Source organism: Lynx rufus, unplaced genomic scaffold (genome assembly GCF_022079265.1).
Source record: "Lynx rufus isolate CCGP_SWC_20201006 ecotype Redwood Valley unplaced genomic scaffold, mLynRuf1.p SCAF_5, whole genome shotgun sequence".
Taxonomy (NCBI): domain Eukaryota; kingdom Metazoa; phylum Chordata; class Mammalia; order Carnivora; family Felidae; genus Lynx; species Lynx rufus.
The window spans coordinates 55,711,618-55,738,660 of NW_025814867.1; positions in this window are offsets into that span (position 1 = coordinate 55,711,618).

Sequence of the window (27,043 nt, forward strand, 5' to 3'; positions counted from 1 at the left end):
TCACATAGAACTGTGGAAAGCAATTGTGGTGCCTGGCTAAGTAAGGATGGAATCCACAGGGCCGGCAGGCAGAGAGGGAACATGCCAACCAAGCAGACTAAACCCCCCTTAGCATGAGCTGCAGCTTGGAGCCTCTTTGATTTCCAAGGTCCTGACCAAGTGTGTATGAATTACAACTTGAACGACTGGTTTTCCAATCTTTTTTTTTCTTATTTATAGATTTTGTTACATTTCCCTAAATAAATTCTGAGTGAGTCTTACTGTAATTCATAGGGTTTAAAATACGGTGCTGGCATATTATGGCTACTTTGGAAGGGCAGCAAATAAACTCATGAAATGAGACATTTGGCATAAAGAAAATGTATGCTAGCTCCCAGAAGAATGGGACTCTGTGCATCTACTATAATTGGCTGTTACTGTTGCCCTGTAAGCCGATACTGGATGGTCCCAAAGAAAAGATGCCTTGAGTCTTTGAGAAAGTGAAAGCTGCAGTAGGGAACAGCAGAGGGGTGGGCAAATTTGTACTGACAGCAGGCAAGTTCTGATCTGGCCACTAACGTGAAGTGGGGGAAGCAGTTCAGCTTTTCTGTTTCCTTGGTTATTTCTTTTCCCTCGACGAAGACTGTTAGTTCTGAAATGATACAGTCTGGCTTAAAATAATTAGAATGCTTTCAAGACTCTGAAATATTAAAAATGATACTTAAAATTAGAAAAGCAGAGGTTGTGTTTTCAAAGAAAAAAAAAGAAAAGACCTGTTTTGAGGTTGAAAGGAAAGTCCTGCCTAAATACTTTAACTTTCCATCAGCTTAAAGAGATATACATTTTTATTTCATTTATTAGAATTTAGAAAAGGTGATGAAAATAGTTCAAGGGGGAGATCCCAAGACAGTATCAGATGTGAATAGTCAAAAAGCATTTTGGCTACAATATTAGAATGAAGAGAGAGCACACAGTTTTGTAGCCTAGTTAAATTTTTAGAGGATATGTTTCATACGAGTATTTCTGCTTTGAAACTAAGAAATATTTTGGAATTAATATTTTAAACCCACATTAAGAAATATATATATATATATTAAGGACAGTATTTTAATATTTTAATATACCATATTAAGATCAAAGAGAAATCTAGATGGATGTCTGCATAGGCGGATTACTCAGGTGTCATGTCAGGTAAGATCTAAAAGATAATTCATGAGGTTCATTCAGATGCAAAGTGATAACTAATTTACTAATACAAATGATTCACAGGCTATTTAAAATCCTACTGCTTTGAGTTTCAGTAAAGCAGTAAGATTAGTTTTAATTCTTTTTTAAAAGAAAATTTGTGTTTATTTTTATTTTTGAGAGAGCGAGCGAGGGAGCATGAGTAGGGGAGGGGCTGAGAGAAAGAGAGAGAGAGAGAGGCACAGAATCTGAAGCAGTTTCCTCTGAGCTGTCAGCACAGAGCCCGACACTCATGAGCCATGAGATCATGACCTGAGCTGAGGTCGGACACTTAACTGACTGAGCCACCCAGGTGCCCTTGGTTTTATATATTCTCGAATGAGATGGCCTGAAAATTATTTGAAAAAAAAATACTGTGTTTTTCTCTTATGTTTATGTGCTTCATATAGGAGACTGATTACATATGTCATTTGCCACCTAAAGCAGGAGAATGGTTGCAAAATGGCTGAGATGTTATGTTTCCAAAGAAAGCATCCATACATACGTTAAAGGAGCTTTGAAAATTCCCTGTGCAAATGAAGTTAAATTTCATAAACTTTATTGCACGCCTATAATGTGCCAGGCAGCATGCTAAGCTCTGGAAATACAAGATGACTACCATTCAGACATCTTTAAAGAGTTCTCTGTTAAATAAGGGAGATAGACATGAAACCAAACAAATGGCAACATAGTGTGGTAAATCCTCTAACAAAGAGCTTCCTTCACAAGGTAGAGCATTCAAAGGAGTAAACTGACATGGGCAGGAAAGAGGATTTGAAGAGTGAGGCAGGTTCATTACAGAAACCACTCTCAGTCCTCCCAGCATTACTTCCTGATCACTGACGACACGCATGCCTGCTGGCAGGAAAAATTACCAATGATATTTCTTGAATTGCAGTGTGGTTAACAGATGTGACCTTGTTTTCCTTAATAGAAGAAAAACGTACATTTTATCCATGAGCCACATGCACCTCGAAGTGAAAGTTAAGATTCACTTTGTCTTCCATGTTGCGTAAGTCTGCATCTACTTAGTGACTGCATCCACTGTTAAATGGTGAGTTTTTACATGCAACAGATCTCTTATTATTGTCTCAGCTAAGCACTGAAATAATGCTTATTATGATAAACAGGAATAATATCCATAATGCAACAAATAACATTTATCATGTACTTATTTTGTTTGGAGCTCTTAGAAAATCTCTTTATATGTGTTACCTTATTTCATTCCTTTAAGAATTCTATGAAGTAGATAAAAATATTATCCTCCTTTGCCAGGTGAGGAAACAGAAGTAGAATGGTTATTTAATCTACTTAGAGTCTCACACTTAAGAAGTGATGATATTGGGACGGAAATTCAGGTTTGCCTGATAACAGAGCCTGTGTCCTTAGCCACTTTACTAGATTTAATATAAATGAACTCCAAAGCAGAAGGCAAAGCATGAACTAAAATCAAAGCTGAATATAAAATCCCTGGTTAGGCAAATCATGGAATAAAAAATTTAAAAAACCAAATAGCTTAGATTTCTAAAGAACACTCAAAAAATTATTTTGTATTTATAATGTATTTTTTCTTTTTTTTTTTTTTATAGAACTTTATATAATTACCATGGATTTTCCTGTTGTCTGAGTGTCATATGAGAACACAGGGAATACTTTCCAAGTTTTCCAAAGAGTTGGAGAGAAAACCAAGACCAAGGCCTAATATTCTTGGCTTTGGCCCATATATATTCCATTATTCTATTTTAATTTAAATTAAAATTAAACTAAATGTAATTTTTTAAAGTTTATTTATTTTGAGAGAGGTAAAGACAGCGTGAGTGGGGGAGGGGCAGAGAGAGAGGGAGAGAGAGAATCCCAAGTAGGCTTTGTTCGGTCAGCACAGAGCCGGATGCAGGGCTCAGTCTCACAAACCATGAGATCATGACGTGAGCTGAAATCAAGAGTTGGACGCTTAACCAACTGAGCCATCCAGGTGCCCTTCCATTATTCTATTTTTAGAAAAAGTTTTTAAACAATATATGCCCTCTAACCCATTGTGATGACTCATTGGTTTGTAGAAAAATAGTCTTTATGCTGAAACATTACGGTCAGAATGATAAAGTGAATATTTCTCTATAATAGTTTTAATATTTATATGGAATTTCATCTCATTTCATCAAAGTTTTCATTGAAGTATATATTTTACACCCTTAGCTTTTATATTGCATTTTGTATCCCTTTCCTTTGCTCACATTAAAAATGCTCAAAACTCTTGTGGTTTATTCTTCTACATTCAAGCAATTAGATGGTGTTTCTGTTTTGCCGGTAAGACCACTGAGGCCTTGGTGGTTGTGAAATTTTGCCGAGTTCATACAACTTGTAAGTGGTACCAAGGGGATTTTACATCAATCTGAATTTCCCAAATTTCTGGAGAGTTACTTCCTCATGGAGGATGACTTTAGAATGTAGAAACCACTCTGGCGCTATGTAGTATGATTTTTACAAAGAAAACACACATTTTTTTCCCTAAAACCATATGGAGAAATTGTTCTATAACAATCAGTTTTAACTAGCACTAAATTTGAAAATAATTGTTAGCTTCACTTCTAGGTGAAATATCACACTGATTTCTGTAGAACCTGGCATTTAGCACGCCTCACATGCAATTATATGACACATTATTATCAGGCATCTCAACCTTCGCTGGCCATAATGGGGGTTTCTTTTCCTGTGGGATCTGGCAAGGTCAGATTCTGTCTGTTGGGTTTGTTTCTTCTAGTCATGATACACGACACTGCTGCTGTATAAATTGTTTAATATAGTCCTCTGAGTTGATGATAAAAGTAATTATATACTCGGCAATCAAATATGATTTTTGAAAACAAATACAAAGTGGGCCCTAGGGGATAAAACGCGAAGTGGTATATACCTAGGACGCTTTGAATGATGGTGATGAGGGGACGTAGTGGACATCTGTTGTTTTTGCCTGACTAGTATCCACTTTTCACTCTTCTCAAAACAACTGTTCTCTATTTTAAATTCAGTTTTGCCTCCAATCCGAGCCAGACCTTTTAAACCTTTCTAATGTGTATTATCCCTGGGGATTTTTTGGAAACCGCTGAAAAGTGAAAGTGCTCATTCTGCTGGGGTAGCTGATCTAGAGGGAAGAAAGCTTGGCCGTCATTCTGCCACATGGAGAGACCATTCCTGAGAAAGCAGCCAACACAGAGGCAAGCTAAACAAAAAGTCAGTTTTCTGACATCACTCGAGAACATTAGTGTGTCCAAGCCTGAAGTCGGTTTATGTCTTGGATAATAAATTTCCTTGTGCCTAAACCTGTTTAGGTTGGGTTTCTCTACTTGTTGATGAAAAAATTCTGGCCCTTTCATGTACTATTTCAGGGGATGAGTATAGTGATGCCTAGAAAACTCAGTGATTTAGAGCGGGTAGCGCTGGGTTCCCGGTAACGATGTAAACTTCGAGATTCATCAGCTTAACACTGAAAAACATCCTGCCTTGCCAACTGTGGAGGTTTTTTTTTTTAAATGTTTATGTATTTTTGGGAGAGAGAGAGAGAGAGTGAGCGAGTAAGCATGAGCAGGGGAGGGGCAGAGAGAGAGGGAGATACAGAATTCCAAGTAGGCTCCAGGTCCACAGCTGCCAGCAGAACCTGATGTGGGGCTTGAACTCACCAATCACGAAATCATGACCTGAGCTGAAGTCCGATGCTTAACCAACTGAGCCACCCAGGTGCCACTTAAAAAAATGTTTTTTTTTTAATGTGTATTTATTTTTGAGAGAGAGTGCAAGCGTGAAAGGAGCAGAAAGCCAACTGTGAAGTTCTTTAAACTGGAGTTGGCTTAGAGACAATGTCAGACATCCAGATGCAGAAGGCAGCTGCCAATTTCTGTGACAAGGGGAAAGGCTCTCTGAGCCCCCAAACTACCCCATCTGTTAGTCTTTGACACTTCAGAAACGTGTGGACATTAATAATTGGAGAAAATATTGAATGTGCGGGGATAGTAAACTAAGTTAAATCTGTACTGGTGTATACATGGCTAATGCAATGTTGTACTACTTTACTATTTGTAATACTTCATCATATATATTACCTGTCCAAATCCTCATAATAACCTAGTCTTTTTTATGTTTATTTATTTCGAGAGAGAGAGAGAGAGAGACGTGCACATGCAAGTGGGTGAGGAGCAGAGAGAGGGAGGGAGGGAGGGAGAGAATCCCAAGCAAGTTCTGCATTGTCAGAGCAGAGCCTGATAGGGGGCTCAAAGTCATGAAGTGTGAGATCCTGACCTGAGCTGAAATCAAAAGTGGGGCACTTAACTGACTAAGCTGCCCAGGCACCCTAACCAGGTGAATAAGCCTTAACTGTGTTTCATAGGTTTAGAATCTAAGGGGCAAAGTAACTTCTTGAAGGTTACATGGAACCTTTGTTTTTTTGGCTATTTGTTAAGAGTTGTTCCTGGGGTGCCTGGGCAGCTCAGTTGGTTAAGTGACTGACTTCGGCTCAGGTCATGATCTCGCAGTTCATGGGTTCAAGCCTGTGAGTTCAAGCCCCACTTCAGGCTCTGTGATGACAGCTTGGAGCCTGGAGGCTGCTTCGGATTCTGTCTCCCTCTCTTTCTGCCCCTCCCCCATTCACGCTCTGTCTCTTTTGAAAGAAAATGTTTAAAAAATTAAAAAAAAAAAAAAAGAAAATTGTTCTCTCTTCTTCCATAATTATAAGAAGCCTTACACAGGGGCATCTGGGTGGCTCAGTTGTTTAAGCGTCTGACTTTGGCTCAGGTCGTGATCTCGCAGTTCATGGGTTCAAGCCCTGCAACGGGCTATGTGTTGACAGCTCAGAGCCTGGAGCCTGCTTCGGATTAAGTCTCCCTCTCTCTCTGCCCCTCCCCCACTCAGGCTCTGTCTCTCTCTCTGTCTCTCTCTCTCAAAAATAAACAAATATTAAAAAAAAAAAAAAAAAGAAAACCTACACAGGCATCGCTGCTGGTATTGGAAGAGAGAAGTTTTGGGCAGTGAATTCTTGGTTACACAGGAAATTGGTGCCTTGAAATGAGGAAAACTCTTAGAAAGCAGAGCTGAATATTGCAAATAGAACATTATCTATTTCCTAAACAATTTCCTAAACTCAGCCATGACCTGAATGGATTTCTGAGGGTGAGGGTTTAGACTATATGGAGTTAGAATTTATGTGCCCATATAAATTCCCTTTTAGATATATATCAAGCCATCCTTCAGCTTTGAAGATAAATACTTCTTATGGGCATGTGAAATTTTCTGTTTACATTTCTAGACTCTAGAATTGAAAAAATCTGTCCTTTAAAATGCCTTATACTCTCTGTAGAAATAGGAAAAATCAAATCACTTTTGTTTGTTGAAGTTTTATGAGCTTTCCTGAGACAATTTCTGTTGTATACTCAGTTCTAAAATCAGGATCTCCCTGTGACAGGGAGGGAACATAATGGCAGCAAAGTCATGCCTTTTATGTAGGATGATTATAATAATTAGTGCCTGTCAACAAGGATAGCTCTCCTGGGGAAGAAGCTTCTGGAGATTGTGTTGCCTGAAAATTTGGACTAACAAATTTAGGTCTATGTGAAACGAAAAATACCTTTGTTAGGTATATGCGGATATTTTCACATTGATTATAGTACGGTAACTACTGTTGATTCATCTACAACATGTGTCCTTTATGGTTTTCCTTAATTAGTCAAGTTGGAACACAAGGGGAGAGACCTTAGTGAATGAAAATACATCTTCCAGGTCCCGTCTCATGTAGCATTTAAGTATTTTGCAATGTTACTTTGATCATTGGGTGTAGTATAACTTCTGGAAGACTTGAAAATGATCTACTTATGGCTCATAAATTTGGATAACATTTTAGTGTCCTTCATTTTTCCTAATAGAATGAAGTTGCAAAATACACAAAATATACATGAAAATGTGAAGGTAGTTTGAAAAAGTAGGAAACAAGCTTTCTGTTTACACATCAAGAAATTAATGATGAGGCTGGGAATTTGGATTGGGGCAGTGTGAACAGTGTGGTACCATTTTGTATCTATCTCATCTGATATAAATCTCTATTCTAGATCTTTGTTGTAGATGGCTCCTTGGTCTGCAGTGGGTTTTAGGGAGAGCTATATATTTTTTTAAGATAAGGCAAAAAGACCTAAAATAAAATTAGAAGATTAGAGGAAGCACACCAGGATTTGAGACCCATTTATGTCAATTATTAGCTGGATAAACTAGACCAAGATAGTTTATTCTTTGAGGATTAATCTTCTCATCTGCAAACTGAGAGGGTACAAATAGATGATCTTTAGAATTTCTTCTGAGTATCTACATTTCTGTGAGTAAAAGAAGGAAAAGTGTTGTAAATAACAGTTTGTAAAATGCCTGTAGGAATAAAGTGCAAGACCAGAGGAATGAGTGATATTTTTGCTTTTATTGTTACTGAGGAAGTGTTTGGGAGATTTTTAACTCTCAAATTGTGTTTTTATTAGATGAGTGGAATATATGTTATCTATTTTTTTTAACGTTTATTTATTTTTGAGACAGAGAGAGGCAGAGCATGAATGGGGGAGGGGCAGAGAGAGAGGGAGACACAGAATCTGAAACAGGCTCCAGGCTCCAAGCTGTCAGCACAGAGCCCGATGCGGGGCTTGAACTCATGGACCGTGAGATCATGACCTGAGCTGAAGTCGGACGCTTAACCGACCGAGCCACCCAGGCGCCCCATATGTTATCTATTTGTAAAAAGAAGTCATGATGTTTTGGACCACTAGGAGGAAAACCAGGTTTAAAGATTAGTATTAATGACCTAACTTTATTGAGTGTTTAATGTGTACCAGGCCTATGCTAGACACTTTGCTGCATTATCACATTTACTCTCACAACAAATCTATGAAGTATAATGCCTATTAATAGCCTCATGTGTTTGGACAAAATATTAAAGGGAAAGTATTCATGGCTCTCTCCTTCCCTTTGCTTTATAAGAGCATATCTTCTGGACAATATGGCTTAGTTAGTGTATACTCAGATTTATCTCTCCCTACTATAAGCACATGGCAATGATAGGTAAATATAAAAATAAAAAGAATGTAGCTAACAAATCAAGATAAGCATTTCCATGCACTAGAAACAAAACAGAATCACAAAGAATTGAGTAGGCAGAAGCCACAGGCTTGCTGGTATCTGAGTTCAGAAGAAGACAGGTGAGAAAGAAGCTCTTTAGGAGAAAAGAACATTGGAACAAGATATTTGTGAGACTCTAGACCATGGCCACTTTCACTGATGCAAGTCAGGAGTTGGGTGAAAACGTGTGGAAATAATGACTCAAAAATGTGTTGACTTGTTGGCTAGGGCTATGGCTTTATAGGCAGCAGAGGACCCACCTATATCCTTGCCTCCAGGTACCAGTTGCAAGGAGTGCTTCTTCCTTCACTCCCAGCATCTGGATCTGGGACAAACAAAAATAAAGGATGTGATAGTTTTAAGATTATAAAGACTAAGTTTTAATATCACAGGTCAAAAAACAATTGTTATAGGATGACATAAATCCTTAATTATTTAAAACATTTTTTTAAATGTTTATTTAGTTTTGAGACAGAAGGAGACAGAGCATGAGCGGGGGAGGGGCAGAGAGAGAGGGAGACACAGAATCCGAAGCAGGCTCTAGGCTCCGAGCTGTCAGCACAGAGCCCAATGCGGGGCTCGAACTCATGGACTGTCAGATCATGACCTGAGCCGAAGTTGGACACTTAACCGGCTGAGCATTCAGAGGCTCCAAATCCTTCATTATTTTTATTAAAATTTAAAAGGTCAAAGTCTGAGATTTTAATAAACTAAACACTATATTGTGGTAATGAAAATTTTAAATGTAGACAGAAAATACTACCCTTTTTTAAAAATTATAGTTGACACACAATGTTACATTAGATTCAGGTATACAACATAGTGATTCAATGTCTCTGCATTATGCCATGCTCCCACACCTGTGGGGACCATCTTTCACCACACAACACTATGACAATACCATTATATATATATTATATTGGAATATATTATATTCCTTATGTTGTAGCTTTCATTCCTGTGGCTTATTCAATTTATAACTGGAAGCCTGTAATTCCCACTCCCCTTCACCCATTTTTGCCTATGCCCCACTCTCCTCCCTTCTGGCAACCACCAGCTTGTCCTCTGTATTTATGGGTCTGTTTCTTTTTTTTTGTTTGTTTGTTCTGTTTTTTTAGATTCCACATATAAGTGAAATTGTATGGGATTTGGCTGTCTCTGATTTATTTCATTTAGCATAATATCTTCTAGTCTATCTATGTTGTTACAAATAGCAAGATCTCATTCTTTTTTATGGCTGAGTAGTAGTCCATTGTGTGTGTGTGTGTGTGTGTGTGTGTGTGTGTGTATGTGTGTTTGTATATATATGCATCTTAATCCATTTTTTGATTTAGTTGTATTAGTTCTTTACATATGTTGGATATTAACCCCTTATCCAGTATATCATTTGTGAATATCTTCTCTCAGTAGGTTGCCTTTACATTTTGTTGATTGGGTTTCCTTCACTGTTCAAAAGCTTTTTATTTTGGTGTAGTACCAATTATTTATTTTTTCTTTCATTTCCCTTTCTTGAGGAGACATACCTAGAAAAATGTTGTTAAGGCTAATGTCAAAGAGATTAATGCCTATGTTTTCTTCTAGGCATTTCGTAGTTTCAGGACTCATAATTAGGTCTTTAGTGCATTTTGAATGTATTTTTTGCATATGGTGTAAGAAAATGGTCCAGTTTCATTCTTTTTAATGTAGCTGTCCAGTTTTCCCAGTACCATTTGTCGAAGAGGCTGAAGAGATTTGTTTTCTCACCCTCGTATAGTCTTTCTTCCTTTGTTGTAGATTAATTGACCTTATAAGCATGGGCTTATTTCTGGGTTCTCTATTCTGTTCCATTGACCTATGTGTCTATTTTGGTATCAGTACATACTGTTTTGATTATTATAGCTCTGTAGTATATCTTAAAATCTGAGATTGTGATACCCCCAGCTTTGTTCTGCTGTCTCAAGATTGCTTTGGTTACTTGGGATCTTTTGTAATTTCATACAAATTTTAGTCTTATTTGTTCTAGTTCTGTGAGAAATGCTATTGGTATTTTGATAGGGATTGCCCTGATTCCGTAGAATGGTTTGGGTAGTACGGAATTTTTAACAATATTAATTCTTCTAATCCATGAGCAGCACAGAGCCCAATGCAGGGCTTGAACTCACAAACCATGAGATCATGACCTGAGCCAAAGTCGGACACTCAACCAACTGAACCACCCAGGATCCCCTTTAAAAATAACAATATCTTGGGCTGCCTGGGTGGCTCAGTCAGCTGAGCATCTGACTCTTGATTTCAGCTCAGGTCGTGATCCCAGGGTCATGGGATCGAACCCTGTGTTGGGCTCCATGCTGAGTGTGGAGCCTGCTTGAGATTCTCCCTCTCTCGGTCTCTCTCTCTCTCTCTCCCTGTGTTTGACCCTCTCCCCCACTTGAGCTTGCTGTCCCCAAAAAAAGATTAAATAAATAAAAATAGCAAATATCTCAACATATAAGGGAAATGATAATAAATTTGGCTTTGTTAAATTTTTCTAAATGGAGAAATAAATGCTATAAGCAAATTAAAGAAAAGCAAGAAGAACAACAACAACGAAAACAACATGGGAGAAGATATTTACAGTACATTGAAAGAAAGCACAGTATTCCCAGTACATAAACAACTTCTAAAAAAATGGCAACACCTCAATAGAAAATGGACATACAGAAACAGACCTTCACAAAAAGGGAAAGCGAATGACCAGTAAGCTTTACCAGTGTTTAACTTTATGGGGATCAGGGGAATCTGAAGTAAAACAGTCAAGTATCTCAATTAAATTCTGTCAGAAAATTGAAAGCATGGCAGTATGAATTGTTGCTGAGGATGCAGAGGACTGACAACTCCTGTAGGTGGCTATTTTTTGTGAAAATAGGTGTATTACCTTTGTAGAACAGCATTAAGGAGTGTTAGAAATCTGTATAAAATCCCAAATCCCCGCACCTTTGCCTTAGAGAGAAATTCTTGCCCTTTTGCAAGGATACATAACAACTGTGGCAGCTGTAGCAGCAGAATAGTGAACCTGTAGTTAAGAGTGGGATAGATCAGTGCAGTTGAAAATTTAATTTACATATAAACCATGGTGTCCCTTGTTAGACTGCATATTCTGATACAGTAGGTCTCGGGCCTTGAGAGTGTACCACTCCTCACAAGCTCCCAGTTTATGCCAGTGCCACTTGGCACTGTTCCTGCACCAGACCGTTCGGATAGGTCACATTTGAAGGCCTAACTGTGTGAGGCACTATTCTAAAACTCTCTACATCAGTGAGAAATGCTCACTGCAGCAAGTTGTATAATAGAGAAAAGGAGGAAGTAACTTATGTGTTAATGAGGAATGGGAATAATTTGGGGCATATGAATATAGTGGAACGTGGTCCAGTGCTGAAGATGAATAAATTGTGAGGGAGAGGAGCAAGTTGCAGAATGGAATGAACGTCTTACCATTTATGATTGGAAAGTACGCAACACAATTCCGTGTCTTATTTATTAATATACACATAGTGATAGCTTCCAAATTTCAGAGAGATGATTATCTCCATTGTAGATAGTGGTTACTACTGTGGAAGATGGGAGGTTGTAAGGAAAGACCATGGGAACAGTCAGAGTTAGGGGGTTTCACAATACCTGCAATGCCTTAGTTTTTTAAAATACGAAAATGTAAAGTAAACATTGTAAATTATTAAGTGGTTTTGTGGCCATTCATTAATCTTTGAACTTTTCTGCATGTGCACTCTTTTTTTCTTTAACATTTATTTATTTTTGAGAGAGCACAAGCGGGGGAGGGGCAGATTGTGGGGACAGAGGATCCGAAGGAGGCTCGGTACCGATAGCACAGAGCCTGATGTGGGGCTCGAAACCACTAACTGTAACGTCATGACCTGAGCTGAAGTCAGATGCTCAACTGACTGAGCCACCCAGGCACTTAAGTCTCAGTCTGCATGTTTATTTCTAAGGAAGGTAGGAAGGAAGGATCAAGGGTGGGAAGCGAGGGATAGTTTTTCTTTCTTTTAAGAGACAGAGAAAGAGAGAGAGAGCGAGCACGGCACAAGTGGGAGAGAGGGGCAGTGAGAGAGAGAGAATCCCAAGCAGGTGCCACACTTAGCACGGAGCCTGACAGAGGGCTCAATTCCATGACCCTGGGACCATGATTTCAGCCAAAATCATTAGTTAGATATTCAACTGACTGAACCACCGAGGCACTCCAGGGAGGGATTTCTTAGGAAGGATGGCTATTCAGGGCTGGAGATTTCCAACATAGAAAGGGAAGGTTTTATGGAAGCAGTTTCTGGGATGAGCAGGAATTTGAAGAAAAATATGAAGGAAAATAATTCTTTAAAGGTTTTCCTTCTGTATTAAAAAAATGCCACAGCTTAATTCAATAAATTTTTAGAACTGAGATATCCACAGATGGGTAATGTGATGAAATTTATGTCTATCAAAAGTTTATTGGACCTAAAATACCTCAAGAATCACTATAAAATCATTTTCTATAGAATGAGCAAAGAAATTTGTATGATGTGACCAAAAACCTTTCACAATTTTCAAGTATAGTAGTTCTAGTAAATTTAGGCCAAAACTTTTTGAGTGCTACTTTACATATTTAATGGAGGAGTTGAGAATAATTAAAAAAAATTTTAATGTTTATTTATTTTTGAGAGAGACAGTGTGAATGGGGGCAGGAGCAGAGAGAGAGGGAGACACAGAATCCGAAACAGGCTCCAGGCTCTGAGCTGTCAGCACAGAGCCCAACATGGGGCTCGAACTCATGAACTGTGAGATCATGACCTGAGCCGAAGTTGGACACTCAACTGACTGAACCACCCAGGTGCCCTGAAAAGAATAATTATCTCCAGAGGTTAGCTAAGCTAATATCTACAAAGATTATTTAAATATGTCACATTTAATATATTCATATTTAAGTTGACATAAAAGAAAATAAGCATGGCTTCTCACAACCTTCTCTTAGCACTGCAATCAAAGATTAGAGCCATGGGGTGCCTGGGTGGCGCAGTCGGTTAAGCGTCCGACTTCAGCCAGGTCACGATCTCGCGGTCCGGGAGTTCGAGCCCCGCGTCAGGCTCTGGGCTGATGGCTCAGAGCCTGGAGCCTGTTTCCGATTCTGTGTCTCCCTCTCTCTCTGCCCCTCCCCCGTTCATGCTCTGTCTCTCTCTGTCCCAAAAATAAATAAACGTTGAAAAAAAAAAAAGAGCCAGTTTGGCAATTTTTACTGTCTATAGGTGTTCAGGGAATTCTAGGCAACCCATTTAGTATTAATGGGTATAATTTATAAATACATCTGAAAAGGTTTTTTTTTTATATTGCCCTTGCCATGTTGATCTTAGCTCCTTTAAACTCTAATTTTTTTGCCTAGAACAGATATATGTGTGTGTGTGCTTTATGTTTTACAAGGCCTTTATTTGTGTCTTTCTCTCAGTTGATCCCTATAAACTATGATGCTCAGTGGTTGCTCCAGAATTTCGGTGAGACCAAGTGTCACTTGATACTGGGCATAGAATGATCAGTGAGTATAGTTGGAGAGCTAGAGCAGATCTGAATGTGAACATATGTGAAGTGTGAGTGAATTAGGATTCTCCGGAGAAACAGAACAGATTGTGTGTGTGTGTGTGTGTGTGTGTGTGTGTGTATGGAGGTTAATATGAAGAATTGGCTCACATGATTATGGAGGATGAAAAGCCCCACCAAGAAAGCAAGTAGTATAATTCAGTTCAATCTAAGTTCAAGCGCAGGAGAAAATGAGATGTCCCAGCTCAAGCAATGAGACAGAAAAAAAGGGGCAAATTCCTTCTTTCTCTGCCGCAAGATGCCCACTTATATTGGGGAGGGCAGTTTACTGAGGGTACAAGTTCACATGCTACTCTTCTCCATAAACACCCTCACAGACACCCAGAAATAATGTTGACTCTGGACATCCTGTGGCCAGTCAAGTTGACACATAAGATTCACCACCACAGTGAGTAATCCCGATCCTACCACATCACCCTGTGGTAGCCAGAGAGTTAGGGTTGAGAAGTAAGGAATATAAATAGGAAATCAATGAAAAGTAATGCACTTGGAAAAGAGGCCACAGATAAGAATGTTATACTGCTAATTAAAAAAAATATATCAAATGGGATTAGCCTAGGTAAAATTTTGGAGAGTGCAAAGATTGTCTTCAATATCCTTAAAATTTATGTAACTGTTTTTTAAAAATTCTTTCCAACGCCTATTCTATATTTTATTTTATTTTATTTTTTTTTCCAACGTTTATTTATTTTTTTGGGACAGAGAGAGACAGAGCATGAACGGGGGAGGGGCAGAGAGAGAGGGAGACACAGAATCGGAAACAGGCTCCAGGCTCTGAGCCGTCAGCCCAGAGCCCGACGCGGGGCTCGAACTCCCGGACCGTGAGATCGTGACCTGGCTGAAGTCGGACGCTTAACGACTGCGCCACCCAGGCGCCCCTCCAACGCCTATTCTAGACAACCAAAGCTTTCAAAACATTTCTGGCCAACTGGTAACTCCTCCTATTCCACATACCACCCAGGGGATATCCCAAGCAGGTTTACCCTCTTAATGTATGAGCTATATTATTGAATTTTGCCAGGCCCCATAAGCAAGAAGATGTGTCTTTTTTTCCTCTTCTTTTTTCCTGTTCCTATTTTCCCTCCTACATTATTGACTAATAATTCTGACACCCGAATTCAGGGGGTGGTGAGAGGTTCCCCACACTGCCAAGAAATGCTCTGGCACCGGGTGTGTGTCCTACAGTTCAGCTGAATTCTGGCACTGTGCACTCAGAGACAACATCACATTCCACATATTAAGAGCTCCTCCCATGAGACTGTCCCCACGTGAGATGCCAATCACTAATCCAGGTTGTCACCTGTGCTTCTGACCAAATGGCTATACATCAGAGGTTCCTATGACCCCCTTCTTGGGTTTGGAGGGGCTCACAGGACTCGGGAAACTAGTTTACTCACTAGAGTATCAATTAATTACAAAAAATATTAAGGGTGAAGAACGAACAGCTAGGTGAAGAGACCCATAGGGTGAGGTCCTGAGCAAAGGAGCTTTTGTCCACACGGAGTTTGGGGCCCAGCATGGTAGTACATGGAAGCGTTCCAGTTTCCCAGACTGGGAGCTCTCCAAAGTCCGCTCCTGTGGGGTTTCCATGGAGACTTCATCACATTCACACAATTGATTAAATAATTGGCTATTGGTAATTTGATTACCAGGGTGTGGGTCTCAAAGTTACAACCCTCTATTTATGGTTATTTCCCCTGGCAACCAGCCCCCTCAGTCTTTAGAGGATTTCCAAAAGTCAGCTTATTAACACCAACTCAGTTGTGATAGGGGTTTGTTACAAATAACAGGACACCCATTTCACCTTTATGACTCTGAATTAATTTCAGGAACTGAGAACAAATATTATGGCAAAAGATGCTCCCATTGTTCTTATCATTCAGAAAATTCCAAAGGTTTTGGGAGCTGTAAGCCAGGAACCTTAGCAGAAGGCTAAATATATGACCATCTGAATGATCAACTATATATTTCTTATAATTCTCAATATTACACTCTGTTGAGGAACAAGAATTCTTGTCCCTTTCAAGGGTCCTTCTAGCTGGACTAAGAATCACATTGATATGAGACAGATTAACAAGAGGAAATAAAATTTAATAGCCTGTGTACAGGAAATCCACACAGACACGGAAATTCCAAAACTATATATGTGTCATTCTGAATTAAGGAGAAAGGGTAGCGCAGACTTCAGAGGAAAGAAATGCACTTTACAGGGCAGTAAGAACAGCAGATGATTGGTAATTAGATGTTTGCCCTGCCATACACATGAGTCACTCAGATAAAATTTATCTCTGCTAGTAACCCTTATTCTGGGAAAGACCCCAATTTAGATTCTTCTATGTGGTTAAGAGAAGGGGAAGGGGGTCAAAGTTTCTGTTGAGCCTGCAGGGTCTCAACTGCCTTCAGCTCAAAATAATCCACATTGCCAAAGTGGCACATTCTGGGGTGTCCTGTCTTGAACCCCTTCAACTGGTTATGCATGCAAGCAAAACAGTGAGACAGCAAGGCAAGGTGAAAGGTCATGTTGGCTAGCCCAAGCTAACCATTTGGGCTAAGTACTTCATCTCTCTGAACTTAGTTGCCTCATCACTAAACAAATCATGTCTGATGATATGAAGTGTTAAATATGGACATGTAGTTGACAAGCACTTTATATTTAATCATCATAACAACCTATGAGATATGGTTATTAGCTACATTGTAAGTGTGGAGTTGTTTAAATTTCTGGACACAAGAGCCTCCCTTTTGAAGTTCCATTTTCCCTTCTAACTAACGAACTCTTGAATTAGACCAGAAGCAGCATTGTTTTATAAGCTGTTGCTCATAAAATTTCTACAGAGAAGTTGGCGTTTGGCTCATATGAGGACAGTAAAGTTAATTAATACTTGGTAGGAATAGTTTCGCTTGATAGCACCAATAAAATAATCAATAAGATAGTAATCAGAAGTGGATCAGCCGGTTGGCACCAAATTAGCAGTTTTGTTTTTCTCTTTATCTCAATTGTGTAGTTACCCTTTCCTTCTTTCTCAAAAACCCCATACTCTCCCCACATGAGTGGGACACCTTTCTGGTTACTCTGGAATCTGCTTGACCTGACTTTTGTTTGGGTTCTGCTTGACGTTGATTTGGGTTCTGAGAACCCAAATAAAGGCCTTTGTTCCTTTCCCCCTTTACCTGCTTTTTGAAGTTGATATAAGGTAAGGAAGCTGATGCTTAGAAAAATCCAAGTAACTTATTGAAGGACAGAAATAGTTAGTGGCAGAACTGTCTGAAATCCAGACCCTGAAGTTTTCACCTTCACACTTTTCACCGTCTGTATTTCTCCATTCTATAAGGCGCTTGGACTGGAGCAATGTGTCCTAGCATGTTTCCAGGAATCAGTCTGACTAAGGAAAGTTGAAAGAGATTGTTTTCAAATAATTTGGGGAAATAGGAAATTAAAGAAAATTAAGCCCTGCTCTTTACAAAGAGTCTTTTCCAATCCTTTATTATGGTGACATATATTATTTACCACTAGGAAGAAAATATTATGCATGAGATTTCCCAAAATCTTTTTGACAATATTATCCTTTTTTTCCCCAAAAAATAATTTGTGGGGCTTGTGTTCTATGGAATGTGTTTTGTGAATCACTGTATTGGAAAATTTCTATGGTTTGTTCTAACCCTTCCGTTGTATACTTTATGATTGTTAAAGTGTTAGTGGGCCAAAGAAATTAACTCTGTCACACTTCTCTGATGACAATTGAATTTTAGTAAACATGCAAAAATGAAATAATTATATCAGTTAAAGTAGCAAGACCTGAAAATTTTGCAGTGGGGAGGATTTTTGATGTTATTAAAATTGCAATAATTCAATTCATGGAGTGTTTATGGATCATCTGCTGTGTGAAAAATGTTAAATTAGTTCTATGAAAGAAATATAAAACATGATCCCTGTCTTCAGAGACACATCTGAGGTTTAAAAGTTGATATATCTGAAATGTGATTCCATATACTTATAAAATGCATGTGATACAACCAGTAATCAGAAATATGAATGGTGGGGTAGCTTGATTTTGACACTGGTCATGATCTCACGGTTTGTGAATTCGAGGAATTCTAGCCTCCACACTATCAGTGTGGAACCTGCTTGGGATTCTGTCTCTCCCTTTCTCTTTGCCTCTCACCCAGTTGCATGCATATTCATTCTCTTTCTCTCTCTCTCCTCTCTGTCAAGAATAAATAAATAAACTTAAAAAAAGAAACAGGAATGGCTATCTATCAATAATTACTCCTTCATTCCACTTTTTTTTAAGCCTACACAGAAATGGCTTGCATCATTATTAGCTTATAATCATCTTCTACAATCATTGTGTATTTTGGGTCACTATTTCTCTTATTCATCTAATTTTCTTTCAAATACTTCTGCTTTCAGAGGAGAAATGATTGCATGCTGACACTTTTTGCAAAAAGTTCTGTGCTTGCATTTTTTGTCAGCTCATTCATATGGGTGATAATCATGGAATTAACCCATTTTGAGAAATTCACCTAGGCAAATAATGTGGATTACAAGTGATGAATTTATATTATTAAAGATCTTTTTGTTTTCATTCCCAAGCTTAAGTTTCATTCGCTATATAGTTAATTGGAATCTTTTCAGAAATTTTCATTTTCTACAAAAAAAAAAAAGTCTGATTTCTCCAAAGGAACAGGCTTTTTAGGTCTTTTCCCTCAATGGAGTAAACTTTTCAAGCATTCACAAATTTCCATAATCTACTTTTTAACTCCTATTTCCCTCTTTCATTTCCAAATTACTTTCTACAATTCACCTTCTCATACCACACGTTTGAGCCAATAATTATAGTCGTTTGTTCTTCCTCACACAGTGACAATTATTTACTCTCACTGCTCTTAAAAAATAAATTTCCATCTTGAATTATAATTCGTGTAGTGGTCATATATTCTTATAAATTAAAGCTCAGTGATGGTAATAGAATCTTTATTTATCTTTGCAACTCCTATAGCACCTAATAAGACTATAATGAATATATTGGAAGATATATAAATATATTTGAGTATATTCATAATATGAAAAGTCAGTAAGTTTTGTGTGCCTTTGTTAGATGAGGCAATTTAATGGTACCATAAAAGCTCTAAGGATTAGAGAATGTTTTTTATTTGTTAGAATTGGTAAGTGACTCCAATAAAACTAGTGATCTTTTAAAATAATTTCAACAGCTCTTTGATTAGATATTAGATGTAGAAATCCCATTGTGTGAAAATACTCATAATGATGCTGGGAGGTATTCATAATATACAATTAAACATTTTAATGGGTCCCATCTGCTGAAGCCTAGGTTATTAGTGGTTCCTTGGTATTTTGTTTTACTTGGTATTTACAGCTTGTCTATTAGCAATTTCATACCGACTCTAAGTTATATGTACTTGAGCTTTCCAAAACTAGATTTTAATTAAACAGAATGGCAAAGAAAGAAATTTCATTTTTAATATTTTATGAAAAGGATAGTTTTTTTCTAATATATGAAATTCATTTCTTAAACAATATTCCAAGGGAAGAGAAAAATAAAATGTAAACTTGTATCTTTTGAATGCTTGCCAGGTAACATTCAGCTTGCAGTATACGCCTTCCAGAACTAATTAAAGAGCCGCATTATTATCTATACAAACAGAATAAAAGCTTTGTGCAAGCATACACTGTATGTGTGAAAATTCTGTCTGGACCAGCTGTCAATTTCTGGGTTCCCTTTTTTCCTTTGAAGACTATTCATAAAATGGAGATAAACACATTCCCTGCCTGCAATATAAGTGTACCTGAAAATGTTTAATGCATCAGGGCATTTGGGAGATTATTTTAATGGATTTTTACCAAATCATGTTTGACAGTCAATTTAAATACATTTAAGTTACCACTTTTTCCCTATGCTGAAATCCAGTGGGAGACAGGGAAGTTCTCTTGTGAAATGATGGAGGAAGCTGATGATAAAAGGCCCCGTGCAAAATGAAACACTCTGTAAAAGAAACATAAGTTAATCAAATTGTCATGGTTGAGAAAATATCCTTTGCTGTACAAGTGCCCAAGTCTAAGTCATGTAGATAGAGGAGGAGCTGCTCTTACAAAACTCACCTTTAACTCTCTTGATAACAGGTGAACTTTTGAACTGTCCTGTAATTGTGAATAAAAACAGTAAATAGAAAATTCTTTTTTTCTCTTTAAGTGGTGACAAAACTGCTAGTTTCTGACAAAATTCTTTGCTTTGGGAATACTGTTCTTGAATTTTTTTTTTACCCACCCAAGGTAAAAGTCACAGGCCTTTTTAGGATATTACCATTCTTTTAAAAAAAAAACTTTTTTAACATTTATTTAATTTTGAGACAGAGAGAGACAGAGCATGAACGGGGGAGGGTCAGAGAGAGGGAGACACAGAATCTGAAACAGGCTTCAGGCTCTGAGCTGTCAGCACAGAGCCCGACACGGGGCTCGAACTCACGGATCGCGAGATCATGACCTGAGCTGAAGTCGGCCGCTTAACCGACTGAGCCACCCGGGCACCCCTAGGATATTACCATTCTTATAACACCATATACTTTGTTCTAAAATTCAAGTATTTGTCTATTTCCCTTTGTGCTGTGATCAGTAACTAATTGTTACGAGAAAGTTATTGACACTTTAAAGAATGGGAGCAGTTATCATAAAATGCTACTTCCTTGGCAGGTTAACCCTGTTAAAACAAAAACCCTGAGGAGCATGAAGTGAAAAGCCATGAAAAAATGTAAAAGTGAACACAAAAAAGTCTCTTCCTTAGGATAGTAAGGCTTTCAAAAATATTTCAGAATGCCTTATAAATATTAACTAATGATTCTTTGCCCTTTGTACTAAGTAACATTATTAACATTATAATTAATTACATGAAGAAGTTAAGGAGGTACTGAAATAATTGCACATGGGAGAATATCCCAGGGTGCTGGCCCAGATATAAATCAGGGCATGAAATGATCCTGCTCCTTATTGCCAGCTTTGGGATTGTGTGCGTGTGTGTGCGCGTGCGTGTGTGTGTGTGTGTGTGTGTGTACTTATACTAATTCTTCACCACTGTAAGTAGGCAAAGGTATAATCAGAATGTACAACAACAAAATGCTGCTCAGATAAAATAATTTAATAGTCCCTCTTTTACATTGACAAATATCCTCATGTAGAACTTATTTATATTTAGTTGTTTAAAAATAAAAATATGAAGAACATAAAATTGTGTACAACCATTGAGTTATTGATGGGCACTCGTCTCTATGCTAAATACTTTAGGTATATTATTTAATTTTTTCAGCTGTCCAAGAGTTTGGCATAATGGTTTTCATTTTATGGAATAGGAAACAGAGGTTTAGGTCTATAATTTGTTCAAGGTTTCCACACTGGTAAGTGAGCACAACTGAGATTTAGGCTTGGGACTGCCTGCTTTGGAGCCTTTGTATTTTTTTAATGTACTGTGAATTTACCGTTACTTTACTTTGTAATTTACCTGCAATTTGCTGAAATAGGCTCCAGGTTGGTTTGTTTCTTTTTAGAAATTATGTTACTCATTGGTAAATAATATTTCTCTGCTCTCCTTGTACTAATCTGTGTTATTTTCCTGACAGGAAAACAGAGAAAAATAGTCATCAGTCTTGTTCTTGCTCTGCTGATGGGTTTATTTTTTTAATTTCTTCCATGCTCATCCACATTAGGGAGGAATTTATAGCCATTGAGCTTACCTAGCGCTGTATGTATGTTTCTCCATTCCATCCCAAATGTGGGCTCACAGTGGATTTGCAGTAGCTGGTCCGCTGGGTCTCTGCAAAGCCCCTCACCAGTGGCAAACTTCACTAGCTCTTGTTCACAATTGACGTGATCAGCTTTTCTGCTAACAGGACTGTTTTGTGCCATTCTCAGCCCGTTGATAACTACTGTTGTGGCTGGACCAGCCCTTGTGGTTTTTATTATGACTGCAAGATGTCCTTTGGCAATAACTGTCAGAAAACTTTAAAAAAAGTTTTATCACTTATGGGACCTGGAAATTACATCACACACTTGGGTCTACACAGCAAAGTCTCAGGTAGCAAGAATGAAAACAACATGTGGGTCCTGGGGTTCTGCTTTTACTGGGGTTGAGGGTAGGGGTCTAGGGTTTTACAGGCTTTTTTTTTTGGTAATTTAAACATAAGAGTGGGGATTTAAAGCCCAGGAAGAGAAAACAAGTAGCCCAAATACTCAGTGATCAAAATCAGCCAAGATCTGGAAAAGAAAGGAACCTCAGTGTGGGAGGTGGCCTGGCTCTTTATTTTGTTCTGTGTACCTGGTGATATGTTTATTGGAGACAGGGATTTGTATTACAACAAAGAAGAAAAAAGTCTGTCTGGGTTTATAGTACAAGGACACAGATATTGTTCAGTTTATTTTTTTCAGAATATTCTCTTGAATATTCATGGTCATATTCTTACAGCTTCCAGGTAGCCTTTGACAATTTTCTCTGTCTTATTGTGGCCTCCATTCACAGTTTTCACTCCTGTGGCCTGTACTTTCTGTGAAGCTATAGGTATTAGTTCCTGTTCCCACTGTTTTAGGCAGGGTTCCTATTCCTACAGCACTGTGATTCCCCCACAGTGGTACAATTGAGGCTGAGGGCTGCCATTTTGTTACTTCACGGCCTGGAATCGGCCAAAACTGTGTTGTCAGCTATGTTGAAAAGAATGTCTCCCTCTTAAACAGAGATAGACTCTGTTATGTGAATGGTCTTACTTTTCAAAGTCTTGGAAAAAATGTCAAAGAAATGAGTCATGTATCTTTTCATCCTTATCGTACTCTTCCTCCAAGGGTTTAAATGAGACTACATGAGAAACTGGAACAAATATGAGTGAAAACCACTGTATGGTTATCAGAATATGATTTCTTGTTCAAGGATCGAGGCATTGCTATTGGTAATATTTGAGTACTCAGCTCTCTTCCAATGCCTCATTCCAGGAAGTGGTTTTCATGCAAAGAAACACCCGGTGGGGAGATTCCATGTGTCCACTCCTCACATTCAAATGTGTTTTGATTTCAGTGGTGAACACCCAGTAGACGTCAACTGAGACCCATGTCATATTTATTGTGATAGTTTATTTTGTGTCAAAATTGTGACAGAATCGTGAGATGCCCAGACACCTGGTTAAACATTCTTTTTTCCTGGGTTATGTCTGCAAGAGTATTTTTGGAAGAGACTAATATTTAAATTGATAGGCTGAGTAAATCGAATTGACTTTCCTAATGTATATGTGGGCATCACCTAATCTGTTGAGGGTCGTAATAGAACAAAAAAGGTGGAAGAAAGGGAGACTTGCTCTCTTTGCCTGACTGTGAGAGCTGCACAAGGATCTTTACCTGCCCTTGTAATGCCAGGTTCTCAGACTAGAAGTCCTTCAAACTACACTACTGGCTTTCCAGTGGGCTCTATCTTGCAGACAGCAGATTGTGGAAACTCTCAGTCTGCAGAGTCATGTGAGCCAATTCCTTATAATAAATCATATATATATATATATATATGTATATATATATACACACATATATACATATACATGTATACATATATACATATACATATATAATAAATCCTGTATACATATATATGTGTGTGTATATATATACACACACACACACACACACTATGAGATATGTACACATGTGTACAGGTATGTGTATATATATATGTATATATATATGTATTTCAAATATATGTATATCACATGTAAACATTCCATTTGGCAAAAATGTTGCATATGTATATATAATGGTAAAATCTCCAAAATCTTCATTTATTTTTCTTTGATCTAGAATTCACTATTGTATGCAATTTGTTTTTTTTTTTTTTTTTATAGAGGAAACTGTTTCTGGCAAAATATTTTGGGGTTAGATTGCTTTTATCATTCTACCCTCCATGGATAAAGATATGTCCTTTACTTCCAAATTCTTTTTAAAAAATTTTTAGTTTATTTATTTATTTTGAGAGAGAGAGAGAGGTGGCGGCGGGGGGGGGTGGGGGGAGAATCCCAGGCAGGTTCTGCACTGTCAGTGTTCAGAGTACTATGCAGAGCTTCAACTCATGAACCATGAGATTATGACTTGAGCTGAAATCAAGAGTCAGATACTCAATAAACTGAGCCATCCAGCCACCCCTACTTCTGAATTCTTAAAAGAAACTTTGTAAACCCCTTCGGACTGCCAACAGAGAGACTCACACAAGGGGAATAAAGTATTGTTAAGTCTCAAGGAATGTTCGGGGTAGGACAAATAGTTTGGTGTCAATGAAGTGGGTGTGATAGCTTGATTTCATTCACCAGTATGCAGGGTGTGTGCACCATGTTCCCTCTTACTGTTCATTTATACTATATTCTTTGTCTAGAGTCTTTAACCTTCTATCAAGGGCCCACATTTAGGGTATGTTTCTCTGTTCGTTGCTACTTTGATTCAACTCTACCTATTATTTATATCTTATAATCATATGACCTGATGAAACACTGTATATGAAAAGTATCATACGTGAAATTGCAAAGGTTGACACTAGCAGTTAGTAATTTGCTACCTGCAGGTTCTGTGTTAGGTGTTCTTGGTATGAGACAGTAATCCCATAGCAAGCCTGAGTAAGTAGAGGAAATGAACAATGAGCAATCCTAGCCTCTCCATCTTTTCTTTCTTCTCACAGAGTACTGTCTACTTTCCTTCTCCCAACTATACTTATTCTGTGAGGGGTTCTGCCCAACTTCGCTCCTTCTTGGTGTTCTGTTTTATGAACAGAATAGTGAAAGTGGGGAGAAACTGGAAAACTCTTAAGGCCAGCTCAATTTGCATTTGAAAAGGCAGAGAGATACAGCAAGCAGGAGGAAATGATTAGATATTCATAAAGGAGGGTGCATGTATAAGATATTTTGACGGAGATACGAATGGAGGAAGAGATAGCTGTAATTTTGAAAAATAGTGTGTATTTTATGAATGTAATGTCGAGATACCATTTTTCAAATTGCCACAGAAAAGATTAAACAAAAGCAGAAAAGATACGTGTTCCCCCAGTACCTATCACCCAGCTAAAGCAACAATCAGTACACTTTCTGCTCCCCAGTTATTTTAATAAAATCTCAGATATATTTTATCTGTACATATTTTGGTATGTTTATCTACAGATTCTTGAAAAATATATTCACATTTCTCTTATTATCTCTCTAAATAATCTTACCTCAGAGTTCTGAGATATAGTTTATTATGTATAATTGCCCATATATGTCAATTAATACTTTTTCAATTCCCAAAATATGAAAACGCTTTACAGTAGTTTCTTCCATTTATATCAGAATATGATTTCTTCATCCAGTTTTCATCCAGTGTTCTGTATTTTTAAAAATTTTAGCTTTATATGTGTCTTACATCAATGTCGTCTTTATTGTTGTTTTAACCACTTTGTATCCATTTCCATTTACTCACATATTTACCCTATCTAGTGCTTTTCATTTGCTTCACAATTAAAGAACTGTCTTTATATATATATATATATATATATATATATATATATATATATATATATATATATATTTCCCCCCCCCCCACCGCTGGTCTTCTAACAAAATTATTTCAAGTTTTCTTTTCTGAAAATACTTTAATTTTGACTCTTTTTCTTTCTTTTCTTTTCTTTTTTTTTTTTGGTAGGGTAATCGTGCCTAGGCACAGAATTCTGTGCTTTCTTTTCACTGTCTTCTAGCTTCAATACTTATTTTGAAAAATTAGCTGCTGTTCTCATGTTCTCATGTTTGCTCTCTTGGCATTAATATATCTCTTTCTTTGCTTATGATGTGCTGGTGTGTGATTTTCTTCATATTTATTTTTCTTGGTTTTGCTAACTGCATTGAATTTGAGATTTTTAATCTTTCACAAGATTTATAAATTCTGTCTTTTCCCTCAAATATAGTTTCCTTTTTTACTTTTTCTCTCTGTCCTCACTTCCTCAGATTTAAGACCTTTGAACATGTCCTATGTGCAACTTATGCTTTGCTTCTTTTTTTTTCCCCTCTGAATTTCAGGTTTGATATTTTTTACTGAAATTTAATCATACCATCTTCTGCCAAATCCAGTCTGAGGTTAAACTCATCAAATAAACTCTTAATTTCAGAATCTTTATTTTACTGTTTTATAATGAACAGTTTTTCCTATATAATAAAAAGAAAATATATTCTCTTTAACGTAATAATTATCTTAGTCTGCTTGAGCTGCTATAATAAAATATCACAGATTGCATGACTTACAAATGACAGAAATTTATTCCTCACAGTTCTGGGAATCAGAAGTCCAGGATCAGGGTGCTGCCATAATCAGTTCTGGTGAAAGACCTTTCCAATTTGCAGATTGGCAACTTCTCCATGTCTCTCCCCATGTGGGAAGGGTTAGGGAGCCTTTGGAGTCTTATCTATAAGAGCTGCAGTACCATTCATTAGAGCTCCACCCTCATGGCCTACTCCCATCCCAAAGGCCCCACCTCTAATACTATCACATTGTGTGTTAGGATCCTAATGTGTGAATTTGGGGGGACATGCAATAATCATATATATAGCAATAATCATACATATATATGTATTTGTGTGTGTGTATGTATGTGTGTGTGCGTGTGTGTGTGTGTATATAGATAGATAGATAGATAGATAGATATGATTTTTTTAAGCTGCTTTCTCCTGCTAACTCCAACATTTGGACTAGTTCTGTTTCTTGTCTTTTTTATGTTTTGCTTACTGATCACTTTTTACTTCCTTGTATCTAGTAATTTTGATTACATATTGGGTATTTCATTAATATATAGTGAAGTCTCTATGTTATCCTTTGAAGAGCATAAAGCTTTTTTGGTAGGCAAATACATTATAAGTGGGTCTCCTTGATATTGCTGAGGCATGCTTTTAGGTTTTATTAAGTCAGTGTAGTTTTGCCCTCCCTAGGGACTAGCCTTCACACTTAGTATGCGATTCTTATTCCTGTGGTGTATTACTCTTCTGGTTTCTGAGGGTATGAATTGAAAGGCCAAGATTTTAGGGGCACCTGGATGGCTCAGTCATTTAAGCGTTTGACTCTGGATTTCAG